Source organism: Macaca fascicularis, chromosome 1, assembly GCF_037993035.2.
Source record: "Macaca fascicularis isolate 582-1 chromosome 1, T2T-MFA8v1.1".
Lineage (NCBI taxonomy): Eukaryota > Metazoa > Chordata > Mammalia > Primates > Cercopithecidae > Macaca > Macaca fascicularis.
This window is the reverse complement of record NC_088375.1, coordinates 36,218,119-36,234,032: the sequence shown is the minus strand read 5'-3', so window position 1 is coordinate 36,234,032 and position 15,914 is coordinate 36,218,119.

The following is a 15,914-nucleotide window of genomic DNA, read 5'->3' as shown; positions in this document are numbered from 1 at the left end:
GGAATTTTCTCTTCAAAGTTAATGCCTTGTCTGTTTCTCTTTCAGCATATTCACTATCAACAGAGTGTGCTAAAATCTCCAAATTCTCGGTTGTGATATGCTATGCAAGAGTAAAATAAACATTTAATTTTATATTGTTAAGTCAGACTTATTTCCCTACTTGTTAACAAAGTAAACTTATTGAAGTTATACCATGAGCCAGGCCTTCATGCTAAGCATTGTACACATATAACTCTTTTAATCCTCACCACAATCTTAAGAGAAAGAAACCATTTTACAGGTGAAGAAACAGGCATTGCTGTAATCCTTAAAACAATCATCTGAGGTAGATAACATTTTAGTCCTCTACACTGATGAGGAAACTAAGGCTCAGAGTGGTTATGAAAATTACCCAAGTTCACAGAGCTAATAAGGGATAAAACTGAGATTTGAACCCAAGCAGTCTGGGTTCAAATTTCAGTTTTGGCCAGGCATGGTGGCTCACGCTTGTAACCCCAGCACTTTGGGAGGCCGAGGTGGGTGGATCACTTGAGGTCAGGAATTTGAGACCAGCCTGGCCAACATGGTGAAACCCCATCTCTACTAACAATACAAAAATTAGCTTGGCGTGGTGGTGCACTCCTGAAATCCTAGCTACTTGAGAGGCTGAGGCAGAAGAATCACTTGAATCCAGGAGGCAGAGGTTGCAGTGAGCTAAGATTGTGCCACTGCACTCCAGCCTGGGCAACACAGCGAGACTCTGCCTCAGAAAAATAAAATAAAATAATAAAAATAAAAATCTCAGTTTTATCCCTTATTAGCTTGATTTTGTGCTTACACTCTTAATCACTATTGTTTTACTTCTTCCAATTGCTTAATAGTTAGTATATATAATATCAAATATACAACCTATAACTGTTGGTAGTTAATGCTTAACCATAAAACATGTGTTAAACCTTGTTTTAGGATATCCTTGGTCAAATTCTTCTCTATAGATCTGTAGTTACCACAGCACCACTCTTCCCATTTCTCTTTTTGGAAAAAAAAAAGTGGAAATAACTAATAGTAACAATTACTGTTTTCAAGTAAAATACGCCAAGATCTGTGTGTACTTTTCTCAAAAAGACGAATTTCACAATATTGCAATAATACAACATGGAATGCTTACATGTGCCTGTGGAAAAAAAACTCTATGACCCAACTTGTGTCAGTTTCTTGTTTAATATTACAATAAAGAGCAGAGAAGGATCTGCTCATTAGGTCATTTGGACCCACCTCCAAATAGAATTAAGACTGGGACCTCTCCATAACTAATCATTTTTGCACCAAAAAGAAGGTCTCACTCCCTTTCCATTTGAAGCAGCTGTTTGTGGGCAAAAATTCTTGTGTCTTGCATAACTCCCTTTCCAAAAAGTAAATGTGGCACATCCAGGATTGCTTGCATATATAAAAGTGAGGGGTGGTGGAGGGGAGGGCGACAGGGAGAAAAAGTACCACAGGCAGCAGCTAAAATCTTTGCGACTTTGTAGAATTTGTTCAGACTTCTTTTGTGACAAGATTGCAGCCTGAAAGGGCCCCACCTGGAATGACAATTGGTTCCAGGGAAGCCTTCTTAATGATTAATCAAAGCACCTTAAATCCGTGGGTCTTCCTACCTTTTAATGTTTTACCTATATTTCTGTTAAGAGTGAAGTTTCAAGTTAGAAACAGTGTTGGTTTCATGTTGGGATAGTTGAAATTCAGAACATTTGAAGCAGTACAGGCAAATAATTCTTATTCTTTTAAATGAAACTATAATATTTTAAAGTATAAAATTTTAAAAACATTTCATAAAACTAGTAAAAATTGTATGTGATTTATTTTAAAATTGGCATGATTTGTTTGATAAGTGCATCAGTATACTTCAAATAGTATATAACTATGTCCAAATATATATCAAATATGATATAGTCAAGTCATATCATAAAACTATTCTAATTTTGGTAAATTGTCACCTGATTCTAGTTTATAAAATATTTAATATGTGTTCTCTTTTATTAGCAAGAAATAAACTTACTTAACCTTATGATGAAAACTGTATGTCAACTTAAATATGTGCAAAAGAACACATTTTTCAAAATTCTTATATAATGTGCATAAGCTACAAAGCTTGAAGATCACAGCTCTACAGAATAAAATCCTGACTTCCAAAACCCTTTATAATCTGACCCCCTACTACCTCTTCAATTTTGGTCTCTTTCACATCTTTGTGTGAGGTTTTAAAAAATCTTAGGCAAGATAAATGCAAATTTAAAAAATCATATTTACATATCTCGTGTAACTGCAGAACAGCAAAGTGAAAGAGATCTCAAAAAAAGATGGGGGGCGGGACACATTATCTTCAAAGGAATGAAAATTAGACTAAACAGCAACAGTGAAAGTCAGAAGGTGGTAAATCGTATCTTCACTGGGTTGAGAGAAAATAATCTTCAACCTAAAATTGTGTAGCCAGAAAAAAATCTTTCCAGAATTTGAGTTTGCCAATTTAATGGGGAAAATTCTAAAGAATATATTTCAAGCAAAAGTAACAATTTCAAATGGAAAGCCTGAGATGCAAGAAGAAATGAGCAAAAATGTGATAAATATGTGAGTAAACATAAATCTAAACTACATACAACAATAACAACACCCTATGGGGTTCAAAACCAATAAAGAATAAGTGCAATAAGTGCCCATCTACAATAACATGTAAGTCAAGGGATAAATAGAAATAGAATGTTCAAATGTTCTTATGTTATTTAAGAGAGAAATAAAGGTATTGATAAATGTTAGACTTTGATGCAGACTAAAATGTCTTAGTCACTAAAATATTAAGATTAGAGTGTATAACTTTCTAATTATTATAAGAAAGAACAGATGGAAGGAGAAAGATATATTCAATCAGTCTAAAAAAGGGCCAGAAAAGATAGAAAAAAACACAGTGGAAGAAAAAACAAGACAAATAGCACAAAATAAGATGGTAGAACTAAGCCAAAGATAGCCACAATTAATATAGGTTATTACTATATAATTATATTATGCCAGATAACATATTTATTGATTCTCTTCATATAGTCCAACTAAATTACTAATAAATATCAAGGAGATAACTAGTAAAAACGCACCCATTTGAAAATTAACAAACACATTTTGAAATAGCTCAGAAAGCAAAGACAATAATGAAAACGAGAAAATATTTGTAATTGAATCATAATGAAAATACTGCAGCAGTACTCAGAGAAAAGAAGAAAGTTTGAAAGTTAATGAGCTAAACACACAGCTAAAGCAGCACAGATCCAAAGAAAGTAGAAAAAAGAAATAATTCAGTTAAGAAAGCATAAACTAATAGGAAAACTATATTAGATAAAATCGACAAAGTCAAAGTTTTCTGAAAAGATGAGCAAAATGGACAGAATTCTGGTAACTTATCAAGAAAAAGAAAAGAGAACATCAATAAACAATATTGGGAATGAAAAAGGGTTCATGTTGTAGACATTGCGGACACTAAAAGGTGAGAGAATACCCTGAACAACGAACATGTCAAGAGATTTGAAAACTTCGGTAAAATGGAAACCTTTCTTGGAGAGTATAACTTAAAACTTCCTCAAGAAGATATAAGAAACTAAGTCTACTATTTTAAAAAATAAAAAATACTTAGAAATCTTCCAATGAAACCAAACTAAAGCAAACATATACCATCACCACTACCTCCACCAGTTTTGCTGCCAAACATTCAAGGAACACATCACTCCAATATTTAAAAACTTATTCTAGGCTGGGCTTGGTGGCTCACACTGTAATACCAGCACTTTGAGAGGCTAAGGCGGGTGGATCACGAGGTCAGGAGTTGGAGACCAGTCTGGCCAATATGGTGAAACTCCGTCTCTACTAAAAAATACAAAAATTAGCTGGGCGCGGTGGCACGTGCCTGTAATCCCAGCTACTCGGGAGGCGGGGGCAGGAGAATTGCCAGAACCCAGGAGGCAGAGGTTGCAGTGAGCCAAGATCATGCCAACGCACTCCAGCCTAGGCGACAGAGCGAGACTCCGTTTAAAAAAAAACTTATTCTATATTATAGCAAAGGAGAAAATAATTTATAATGTTTGGCTAACATACCCTTGGAATCAAAACTAGTAAGGACAGAACAAGAAATAAAAAGCTCAGTCTCAATTATGAACACAGTGGCAAAAATATAATACCAAGCTAATTATTCATAACTGACTCCAGCAGGTTGAATTTACCCCGAAATATAAGATACCTTAACATTAGGAAATTGATTAATATAATTCACCACATCAACAGATAAAATGAGAATAATCACATGATTATTATAAAAAATAAAGAAAAAGATTTGGCTAAAATTCAGTGTTCATCCATGATAATAATTTCAGCAAGTCAAGAAAACAGACTATGTTATCGTTTAGAAAAAACATGTGAAGTATTTTATTTCTCCTCGCATCAAGAGGTCCACTCAATTTTTGTTCCCCTTGAAAGTGAGCTTTCCTAGTGATTTCCTTTGACCAACAGAATACAATGGAAGTCACCTGTGTGATTTCTGAGTCTAGGCTTTGAGAGGTCTGTGGCTTCAACTCTACTTAGAAGCCCTAAACTAGCTGGGCGTGGTGGCTTACGTCTGTAATCCCAGCACTTTGGGAGGCCAAGGCGGGTGGATCACCTGAGGTCAGGAGTTCGAGACCAGCCTGGCCAACATGGTGAAACTCTGTCTCTACTAAAAAAAAAAAAAATACAAAAATTAGCCAGGTGTAGTGGTGGGCACCTGTAATCCCAGCTATTTGAGAGGCTGAGGCAGGAGCATTGCTTAAACTCGGGAGGTGGAGGTTGCAGTGAGCCGAAATCATGCCATTGCACTCCAGCCTGGGTGACAGAGCAAGACCTCATCTCGAAAAAAAAAATAAATAAAAAGGCATGAAAAATAAAGCTCATGACATCCTCATCTCAGACTCCCAGCCTGCAAAACTGTGAGAAATAAATGTCTATTGTTTAAGCCAAAAAAAAAGCTTACAAATAAACGTAACAACAGAAGTATATTATATCAAAAATTGTTTTTAAGTTTATTGAAATCATTAAAGATGGCCTATAAAAATGGAAAGACATACTATTTTACATTTTAGAAGTCTCAATTTTATAAGCATGTAAGTTCTACCCAAATTGTTCTAAAAATTCCATGTAATTTCAATCAAAATGACAACACAGGGTTTTGTTTTTTTCTTTTGGAATTTAATAAGCTAATTTAAGAATATATATACAGGAACAAGTGGCCAAGAACAGTCTGAAGAAAAACATAGTTGGAGGTAGGGCAGGAGTAACTGCCTTATGAGACAGCAAGACTTACTATGAAGCCAAAGTAATTAGGAGTGTGGTATTAGTTCAGGAATAGACAAATTGGCCAATAAAATGGAATAAAGAACCTATATACAGACCTACATAGATGTGAAAAACTGAATTATATCAGCACTGTCAGTGCTGGGAAGTCAATGTGGTATTAGGACAATTGTTTACCCATAAGGAAATAATTAATTTGGACCTCTACCTTATACTGTACCCCACCTCCCTAATCAATTCCAGGTGGATTATATATTTAAAAGTAAAAGGCAAAACTATAAAACTTTTAGAAAATAATAGAGGATAGGCTAGGCGCGGTGGCTCACACCTTTAATCCCATCACTTTGGGAGGCTGAGGTAGGTGGATCACTTGAGGTCAGGAGTTCAAAACCAGCCTGGCTAACATGGCGAAAACTTGTCTCTACTTAAAATACAAAAATTTGCCGGGAGTGGTGGCAAACACCTGTAATCCCAGCTACTCGGGAGGCTGAGACAAGAGAATCGCTTGAACCCAGGAGGGGGAGGCTGCAGTGAGCTGAGATCATGCCACTGCACTCCAGCCTGGGTGACAGACTGAGACTTTGTCTCAAAAAATAAATAAATACATAAATAAGTAATGTCTTCACAATCTCAGTGTAGTGAAGAATTTCTTGAACCAGACTTTAAAATCACAAACTCAAAAGAAAAATGTTAATATTTTTAATTACATATATATATTTAAAACCCTGGTCATTAAAGACAAGCCACAAACTTGGAGAACAAATCTGTAAAACATAATGGCAAATAATTTTTAACCAGAATGTAAACAACCCTTACAAAGCTTGATATAAAAAAGGGAAAAACATTAGAATAGGAACTTCACAAAAGAAACCTGAATGCTCAGTAAAAACATGTAAAGATGCTTAACTTTTTTTGTAATCAGGAAGATGAAAGTTAAGATTACAATGTGACACTGCTATGAAACCAGTTTGACTACAACTAAAAATACAATAATATTAAGTGTTGACAAGTATATTGAGCAACAGGAAGAAACTCTCATAAACAACCAATAAGCATGTAAATTGGAACAATAATTTTAGAAAACTATTAGTATTATCTAATAAGGTTGAAGAGGATGTATCTTATAACCTAGCAATTCCACTGCTAGATAAATATTAATACCTCAGAGAAACTTACACGTGTACTAGGAGACACGCACAAGAAAGATCAGAGCAGCATGATTTGCAAAAGCCAAAACCAAGAAACAACCTAAGTGTTTATCAATAGTAAAATGGATAAATCAACAGTGGTATATTTCATAAAACAAAGTACCATACAGTAGTGAAAATTAATGAATTACAAATATATGCATGAATCTGAGGAACATGATTTTGGTAAAAGAGCAGGTCACACATGAATACCAACTGCATGATCTCATTTGTAGAAAGTTCAAATACATGCAAAAGTAAACAATATAGTGTTTAGGGATAAAAACTACAAAGGAAAGTAAAGGAATGTTCTTTACAAAATTTGGGACAGTCCTTGCCTCTGAGGGGGAAAGGAAGAGGAAGTACAGGGAGGAGTTCACAGGTTAAATTTTAGTTTTTAAACTTGAAGGTAGAAGGTTGGGTGAAGGATAACTATCTTATCTGTCAATCTATCTATCTATCTTTTTTTTTTTTTTTTTTTTTTTTTTTTTGAGATGGAGTCTGGCTCTGTCGCCTAGGCTGGAATGCAGTGGTGCAATGTCGGCTCACTGCAACCTCTGCCTGCTGGGTTCAAGCGATTCTCCTGCCTCAGCCTCCCAAGTAGCCGGGATTACAGGCATGCGTCACCACACCCGGCTAATTTTTGTATTTTTAGTGAAGACAGGATTTCACTATGTTGGCCAGGCTGGTCTTGAACTCCTGACCTCAGGTGATCCACTGCCTTGCATTCCAAAGTGTTAAGATTATAGCCGTGAGCCACTGTGCCCAGCCCAATCTGCCAATCTATCTATCTATCTAGTCTATCAGTCTATCCTATATCTATCTATCTATCTATCTATCTATCTATCTATCTATCCCTTTTACGGTTAGTATTCTCTTCAATCCACTCAATATTTACTAAAGATTTAGTCAAGTGTTCAAAAATACCCTCACATTTAATCAGGATGACCTGAGGTCATCCTCAGTTGCATCAAGTCATCCTGATTAAACAAATCTCTGTGTTTGTTTGCAACTAACAAAGCCTAAACTAACCAGTTGTGGTGGACTTTGCAAAAAGAAGGTCTTGGAAAGAGAATGATCTGATCTGCTTAGCCTCTCTAAAAGGAATGCAGCCAGACTTAGTGGTACGCGCCTGTAGTCCCAGCTACTCAGAATGCTGAGTTAAGAGGATCCCTTGAGACCTGGAGTTCAAAGTGTAGTGCACTATAATGGCACCAGTGAATATTCACTACCCTCCAACCTGGGCAACAAAGTGAGACCCCATGTCTTCAAAAAAATAAACAAACAGGTTGGGAGCGAAAGCTCGTGCCTGTATTCCCAGCACTTGAGGGCCAAGGCAGGTGGACTGCTTGGGCCCAGGAGTTTGAGGCCAGCCTGGGCAACATGGCAAACCCCATCTTTACAAAAAATACAAAAATTAACTGGATGTGGTGGCGCATGCCTGCAGTCTCAGCTACTCTGGAGGCTGAAGTGAGAGGGTCCTTGAGCCTGGGAGGCAGAGGTTGCAACGAACTGAGATCGTGCCACTGCGCTCCAGCCTAGGCGACAAAGTGAGACCCTGTCTCAAAAAATTAATAGGCTGGCTGCAGTGGCTCATGCCTGTAATCCCAGCACTTTGGGAGGCTGAGGCAGGCAGATCACTTGAGGCCAGGAGTTCAAGACCAGCCTGGCCAATATGGCAAAACCCTGTTTCTACTGAAAATACAAACATTAGCCAGCCATGGCAGTGTGCTCTTGCAATCCCAGCTACTTGGGAGGCTGAGGCATGATCAGGAGGCTGAGCTGGGTGTGGTGGCTCACATCTGTAATCCCAGCACTTTGGAAGGCCGAGACGGGTGGATCACTTGAGATCCGGAGTTTGAGACTAGCCTGGCCAAAATGGTGGAACCCTGTCTCTACTAAAAATACAAAAATTAGACAGGCATGATGGCAGGCACCTGTAATCTCAGCTACTTGAGAGGCTGAGGTAGGGGAATCGCTTGAACCTGGGAGGCAGAGGTTGCAGTGAGCTGAGATTGTACCATTGCACTCCTGGACAACAGAGCAAGACTCCATCCAAAAAAAAAAAAAAAAGAAAAGAAAAGAAGTCTGAGGCAGGAGAATCGTTTGAGCTCAGGAGGCAGAGCTTGCAATGAGCCAAGATCATGTCACTGAACTCCAGCCTGGGAGACAGAGGGGAAACTGTCTCAAAAATTAAAAAAAATAAATAAATAAGTAAATAAATACAAATAAAAAATAAACAAATCAAAGGAATGCAGAGAGCAAGAATTTGGCAGTGTCTGTCAAATCTCACCACACACACACCATTTTATATTCTACTCCCATAATACCTTCTACCTCATTCCATTCATATTAATTTGTATTTTCCATATTTTTCACTTCTCTGTATTTTGAGTGGGTTCCTAGTTTCTCTCAATGGGAGAAAGTACATCTTCCATTGCAGCATTCCTGGGACTGGGGATTTTTCCCAGGCAAAATTTACCAGCAATAGAGTTAAAGCCTCCTCTTTGGTTTTGTAAAAATCTCAAGGCCCTTGAAGAGAATTATGAAGAGTGTCCTAGAGGAAAGAGAAGAGGGCAAATACTTTTTTTTCTTTCTTTCTTTCTTTTTTTTTTTTTTAACTTTCGGAGAGAAATGGTAATTCTCTCCAGAAATTCCCCTGGATGGAGAACAGAGGAGCCACGGGGAATGTCACATCGCTCAGCAGCAGTTTCCGGGAAGCAGCAGGAGAGGCTGGCTGCATGTTGTATCTAAGGGCGAGGATCTCAGCACCAGGGGCCCAGCCTCAGCAAAGATTCCTTGACCTGAGCACTGGGCTGTGGAAGGAGAATGCTGCTGGCTTTTAAGTGACCATAGGCTGGGTCCATGACATCATTGCCATTTTCAATTTATAGAGAGAGAACTGGAAGCTAATTCAGTCTTCTAGTTTGGCTGATCCAAAAAACCCAAAAAATTAAATTATTGATGACAGGGGTGCACAAAATACTTAACTTTTCACACAAATATATTCATAGTTTATAATACTGCAATACAAATACATAGATTCTAGTAAGTTCTACTCTTCCTCATTCTCATCAAGAAAAAAAAATCGTGACACGTTTATAATTGTATGTATTGGATAACCGTATGTATTACATAATTTCTTCCTGATGGCAGAAAACTCGCAATTTGAACAGGCATTCAAGATTACTGAAATTTCTACTTGCAACATTACATATGTGAAGGCTAGAAGGGTTTCCCACAGATTAGCTTCTGACTCTACATTTCAAATCTTCTCTTTTGTTCCACTTACCTTCAATGCTAACAGGACATGTTCATGTCGCAATCTGGCTTTCTGACCATTGAGATCCTTGGGTCTCAATACCAGGTGAGCTGTCTCAGTGGCAGCAGAAGCATTCCCCAAAGGCATTCTGACATGGGGAAGTCAGCCCTCTAAACCCCAACATAATGTAGCTCCAGCTCACCTTCTCATTTGCCAGATCCCCAAAATGCTTGAGATACTTCAATGCCACCCTACTCAAGAGGAAGTGTGACCGAGGAAGTCAGCACACAAAGAGACAGTAGTCTTAACCAACTGCATGTAAAATATCTTACTTTTGCAAATCTTACAAAAAGTATGAATGTATGAACGTATTATCAAGGCCCCTCCAACAGCCTTGAAAAGGTCCTTGTAAGCGAGGGCCATGAAACTTAAGCTTTAATGGCCCAGTAAATCTCCTAGTGGGCTTGTAAATGTTCACTGAATGAGTAAATGAATCAAATGTGAAGCACTTGTAGCCTAGAACTTTTTGTAGGGTAGAAATTCTTCATCTTATCCTATCTATCAGGGCCTGGATATGATGTCTTTTACTAATTCCATGCTCCTCAAATCTTCTGAATAAAAAAAATTTCCCCAGGTACCTTGATATAGGAGAGGTGGTGCCTAGACAGCAGGCCTGAGCATCCCAGTTGTGAAGAAAGTACATCTCCCATTGCAAATAGATAAGTTGTCAATCTGGATTGAATATCAGACTATCAGGAGTTTGGGAGTTTGGTTTTTGCAGTTGGGTCCTGAGAACGTGACACTTCTGAGCATCCCGACAAAACTGAGTTTCAGAATTTACCAAGCCAATGTGCCTACATGGAAATGCGGCACCCAGTGTACTGCCACCCGAAAAGCCAGGTCACTGCAGCTAGGTTGGCCTTTCGTAGGGAGATGCATCTAACTCAACAAGCATATGGCAAAACTGCCACTTTGAAGACTCAAAATAATATTCAAATTGGGTGAGAATTATAGATTAACTGGATTTTATACAGGAGGATCTTAAAAAGGAGGGGTTGCTCTTTTGCCACTGCCTTTCCACACTTTAAAAATAATTAATGCTTGGCTGGGCGTGGTGGCTCATGCCTGTAATCCCAGCACTTTGGGAGGCCAACACCAGCAGATCACTTGAGGACTGGAGTTAGAGACCAGCCCGACCAACATGGTAAAACTCCTGCCTCTGTAATCCCAGCTACTCCAGAGGCTGAGGCAGGAGAATTGCTTGAACCCAGGAGGCAGAGGTTGCAGTGAGCTAAGATTGCACTCCAGCCTGGGTGACAGAGTGAGATGAGACCCCGTCTCAAAATACATGCATACATACATATATACATAATGCTGTTTTCTTTTCTTTTCTTTTTTGAGACAGAGTCTTTCTCTGTCACCCAGGCTGGAGTGCAATGGTGTGATCTCGGCTCACTGCAACCTCCACCTCCCAGGTTCAAACAATTTTCCTGCCTCAGCCTCCCAAGTAGCTAGGATTGCAGGTGCCCGCCACCATGCCCGGCTAAATTTTGTATTTTTAGTAGAGATGGGTTTCGCCATGTTGGCCAGGCTGGTCTCGAACTCCTGATCTCAGGTGATGCACCCACTCCGGCCTCCCAGAGTGTTGGGATTACAGGGTGCCACTGTGCCCAGCCCACAATTCTGTTTTCATAATAACTAAAAATTATTTTAAAAATTTACTGGCCGGGCGCGGTGGCTCACGCCTGTAATTCCAGCACTTTGGGAGACCGAGGCAGGTGGATCACAAGGTCAGGAGGTTGAGACCATCCTGGTAAACACGGTGAAACCTCATTTCTACTAAAAATACAAAAAATTAGCTGGGCATGGTGGCGGGTGCCTGTAGTCCCAGCTACTCAGGAGGCTGAGGCAGGAGAATGGTGTGAACCCGGGAGGCAGAGGTTGCACTGAGCCAAGATCGCGCCACTGCACTCCAGCCTGGGCAACAGAGCCAGACTTTGTCTAAAAAAAGAAAAAAAAAAAAAAAAATTTACTTGCCAGTGTGTGCGGCCAGAATTTTTTTTTCTTTTTTTCTTTTTTCAGCTATGGGACAAGCAGTTCTTAAACCCGCTGGGAGAAAACAGAAGAACAGAAACCTCTAAGCAATTGCTTTAAAACTGCACAGGGACGCATCAGCTATTGTTTCGAGATCATGGTCAAATTCTTCACGCCTTCAAGCTTTAACTTTTGGGGAAAGAGAAAAGGACTGTGGTTACATTCACCATGTAACAGCAGATCCCATATTCTTATGGAAGTTTTAGAACTGGAAGTTGAGAGATCATTGAATCATCCAATTCCGTCATCTTACAGACAAGAAACCACGTACCTACAGTAAATTACTCCTGCAAGGTCACATGGCTATGATAGGCATGTGGACTCTGGAACGGGCTTAGGATATTATTTTAGCCCAAGAAATCCAGAATCGACCATCACAGAGCCTGTAAAAGAAGATATATGGTGAGCCAGCCGCTGTCCCGGATTGTTTGCAGAAAGGCACTCAGATCCCCAACAGCTCTGCCAAATTAACAGCTGGTAACAGTTGGAAGCAACTGTCAGTTCTAGAATTTTGAGCTTACGAAAATCTTGTAATTAATGACATTAGGGAACCGTTGCTCCTCCTGGTCCCATCCATCATTCACTGGACGGTGACTGGGACCACCAGCTGTCGCATACAAACTTATTCCTAGCTAGAACAGAAACTGGATTTGGAAGACGATAAAACCAGTATCAACCAAGGGCAGATTGGCATTTAGAAGAAAAGTCCGCAGAAGAGGTTAACCTTGTGTTTTGAAAGAAGGGATAGGAAAAGAAGAAAAAGAAAGTATGGCAATATAAGCTGACAAGGCCCAACTACATATCTCCTTGGGGAAAAAAGTGACAATAAAAGGAAACGATAATGGAATATCTCTGGCAGGAAAAGTAAGGAAGGAACTGATAATTGCCTCCCAGGAGGGAAACCAAGTGTTAGGAGTTTGGGCATGGAAAAGACTTGACTGAATTACCTTTCATACATTTAGACTTTTGAATCATACATTTTTAACCTTTTTTTTTTTTCAATGTAACTTTTAAAAAGAAAATAACAAGGGAATATTTCTTAAGATTATAGTGGTTTTAAAACAATCCTTGTGAAGGAAGAATAGGATCAGTTCAATAAAATCCAGACTTAACCTGACTCTTTTGAAGAGATTCAGAGACAGCGTGGCCAAGGGTGTGCTGCCTTAGGCCTGGTGCAGGAACAGCTGGCTTCGACTGGAGCATTACATTCTGATAGAAGGCCAATGCACATTCCTCATTCTTCTCTAATATTGCTTGCTGTAATACCTCTCTGAAACTAAATATTTCCTTTTTTGGAGAAGGATTAAATATAGGCAGAATCCTATTTTAACAACTATCATCACACTGTCCGGTTCAATATAACAAAGTTTCTTTCCTAGCCAACAGTTCATACTAGCATGGTTTTGTTTATATTTGTTGGTATGCATAGAGGCAACAGTAAAGGATTTTATACACACACACATGCATGTATATATTTTCTTGAGAAATTATATATATACATACATTTTATGCATGTATGTGTATATATACAGATGAAAATATTCAGAGACACAGCATTATCAGGACTCAGAACTACAGAGGTGGTGTCAAATAGGATATAAAGTAGTTAATGTGTTATGTAGGATGTAGCAGCAGAGGTGAGTGTGTAGCACAGAAAAACACAGCATTCAAGAAGCAGTATAGCATAGCAATTTAAGGCATGGACTCTGGAGTCAGGCTACATATGAATCCCAGTTTTACAACTTGATTAGCAATGCAACTTTTAGCAAGTCATTTACCCCCTTTGTGACTCAGTGTTAGCATCTGTAAAATGGGGCTAATGATAGCATAAGTCTCAAAGTCTTATTACAAAGATTAGTTAATAGATAAGATGTCTGGAATAGTGATTGGTCACATGGTAAGAACTACCATAAATAAGTATTAGCTATTGTCATTCTACAAAGAAAAATTTGGTAATGTGGACCATGCCACATTCCCTTTGGCCCCTAAATAGATTTTTTTTTTTTTTTTTTTTTGAGACAGAGTCTTGTTCTGTTGCCCAGGCTGGAGTACAATGGCACGGTCTGGGTTCACTGCAACCTCCACCTCCTGGGTTCAAGTAATCCTCCTGCCTCAGCCTCCCAAGTAGCTGGGATTACAGGTGCCTGCCACCATGTCCAGCTAATTTTTGTATTTTTAGTAGAAACAGGGTTTCCCCATCTTGGTCACGCTGGTCTCAAACTCCCGACCTCAGGTGATCCATCCATCTCGGTCTCCCAAAGTGCTGGGATTACAGGCATGGGCCACCGTGCCCAGCCCCCTAGATAAATATTATCACCCATGTGCGAGGATACATTTTAACAGTCTCATCATGACCTGGGTGAAATAGTCCTCAAGACAATCCACTCCCTCTCTCTTAGTTCCATGCTCACCCAGCAGTTGTCTTGATTACTAATCCAGCTTTCCAATTTTCTACCCCTAGGAAAGGGAATGTTCTGAATGAGATGCAGGTCATCTATCTCCTGCACAGGGTCTTCTCCACTGAAAAATGAAAGCACTGGCATTTTCTGATTTACATGTCCATCTCATGTGAGTGTTCTACTGAATCTGCACCTCTGGGAATACACTCAGAAAGTCTAGTTTATGGACCTGCCCAAACTGAGGTCCAGAATCTGGACCTTGGTAAAGTTACCGAGGAAATGCCAACCCAGAGGCCTCTTGGGGGTGCATGAGCTGTGTTCTTCCCCAGGAAAGACCTCTGGTGCTCTTACTTCATCGCTGATGGCAACCACTCAACATGGTTGCAAAACATGGTGGTTACTTTGCTTAGAAATTTTTTTTTAACAGTACTTATGTATAGTAATTCTTCTGAAAATCTGCAATTTGTTAAATACACATGTCAAAATTAAACTAAGCAAAGAGTTGGTAATTCTGTTTTTTGAAAGCTAAAGCAGAAACAGAAGGGACTTTGAACTTTTTATAGAAAAGGAACAAGTCAAAAGTATATTCTGAAATATACTTTCTATTTTCTCCTGCAAGCTCCTGGGTGTTTAGGGTTTGCGTTCCCAAATGATTTGTAAAATAGGTAGTTTTCTGGTGACAGTTGTTGGAATTGGGATGATCAAAATTCCAGTACAGTTTCAAGTTCAGACATAACAGCAATACATTCAGGTCCAGGCTCATTAGAAAGCCTCTGTGGCCTGCCATAGTCAATCTCATCTACAATAGTAGGTTGTGTTCTGGGAACCTGGTAAGCAGGTCACTGACGAACTGGAGTCTGTCCAAAGGCAGGCAACTCCAGGGAAGAACCATCTCACACATATCAGTCGGGATATTTTCAGTCGCAAGTAACAAAACACTAGACTCAAACTGGGCTAAGCAAAACAGTTTGTTGACTTGTAGTTGAAATCACATAATTCTGAAGTAGAATTGAATTCAAACAAGGCCTTTCTGGGAGTTCACATGATACAAGAAGTACTCAGATTTTTCTCTCCATCTCTCCACCTGCTTTCTGAATATTGGTGCCTTTTTCAGGTAGGCTCTTCCCTTTGTGGTCCAAGATAAATGTCAGCAATTCCCAAGGTTCCATGCATCCTCATCTTCATCTCACACTTTAAACTAGCATTTCTAGTTCAACTCCCGAGATTTGTTCTGATTGGACTAGTGTAGGTCAAACGCCCACCCCCTGAACACATCTCTGTGGCCAGGAAAGAGGAGCGTTAGCCTAAGTCATACACTCCACCCTTGGAGCAGGGGCAGCGTCAGCTTCTCCAGAACCAGATGGAGCCCCATTCAGAAATCAGGAGCTATTGGGTAAGGGAAGAAAAAAATAAATGCTGCAAGAGGTAACCAATAAAGGTATGTGCTTCATTACATGAGGAACATTTGAAGGAATAGTGTCCTTAGCTTAAAGATGAATAGACATGAAAAGGACAAGGTAGTTTAACATTTGAAAGTGTCATTTGGAGGAAGTGTTAGATTTACTCTGTGTAATTCTAGTACTGACGGTTATGGGGATGCAGATTTTGATTAAATTTAAGTAATTCACCCAC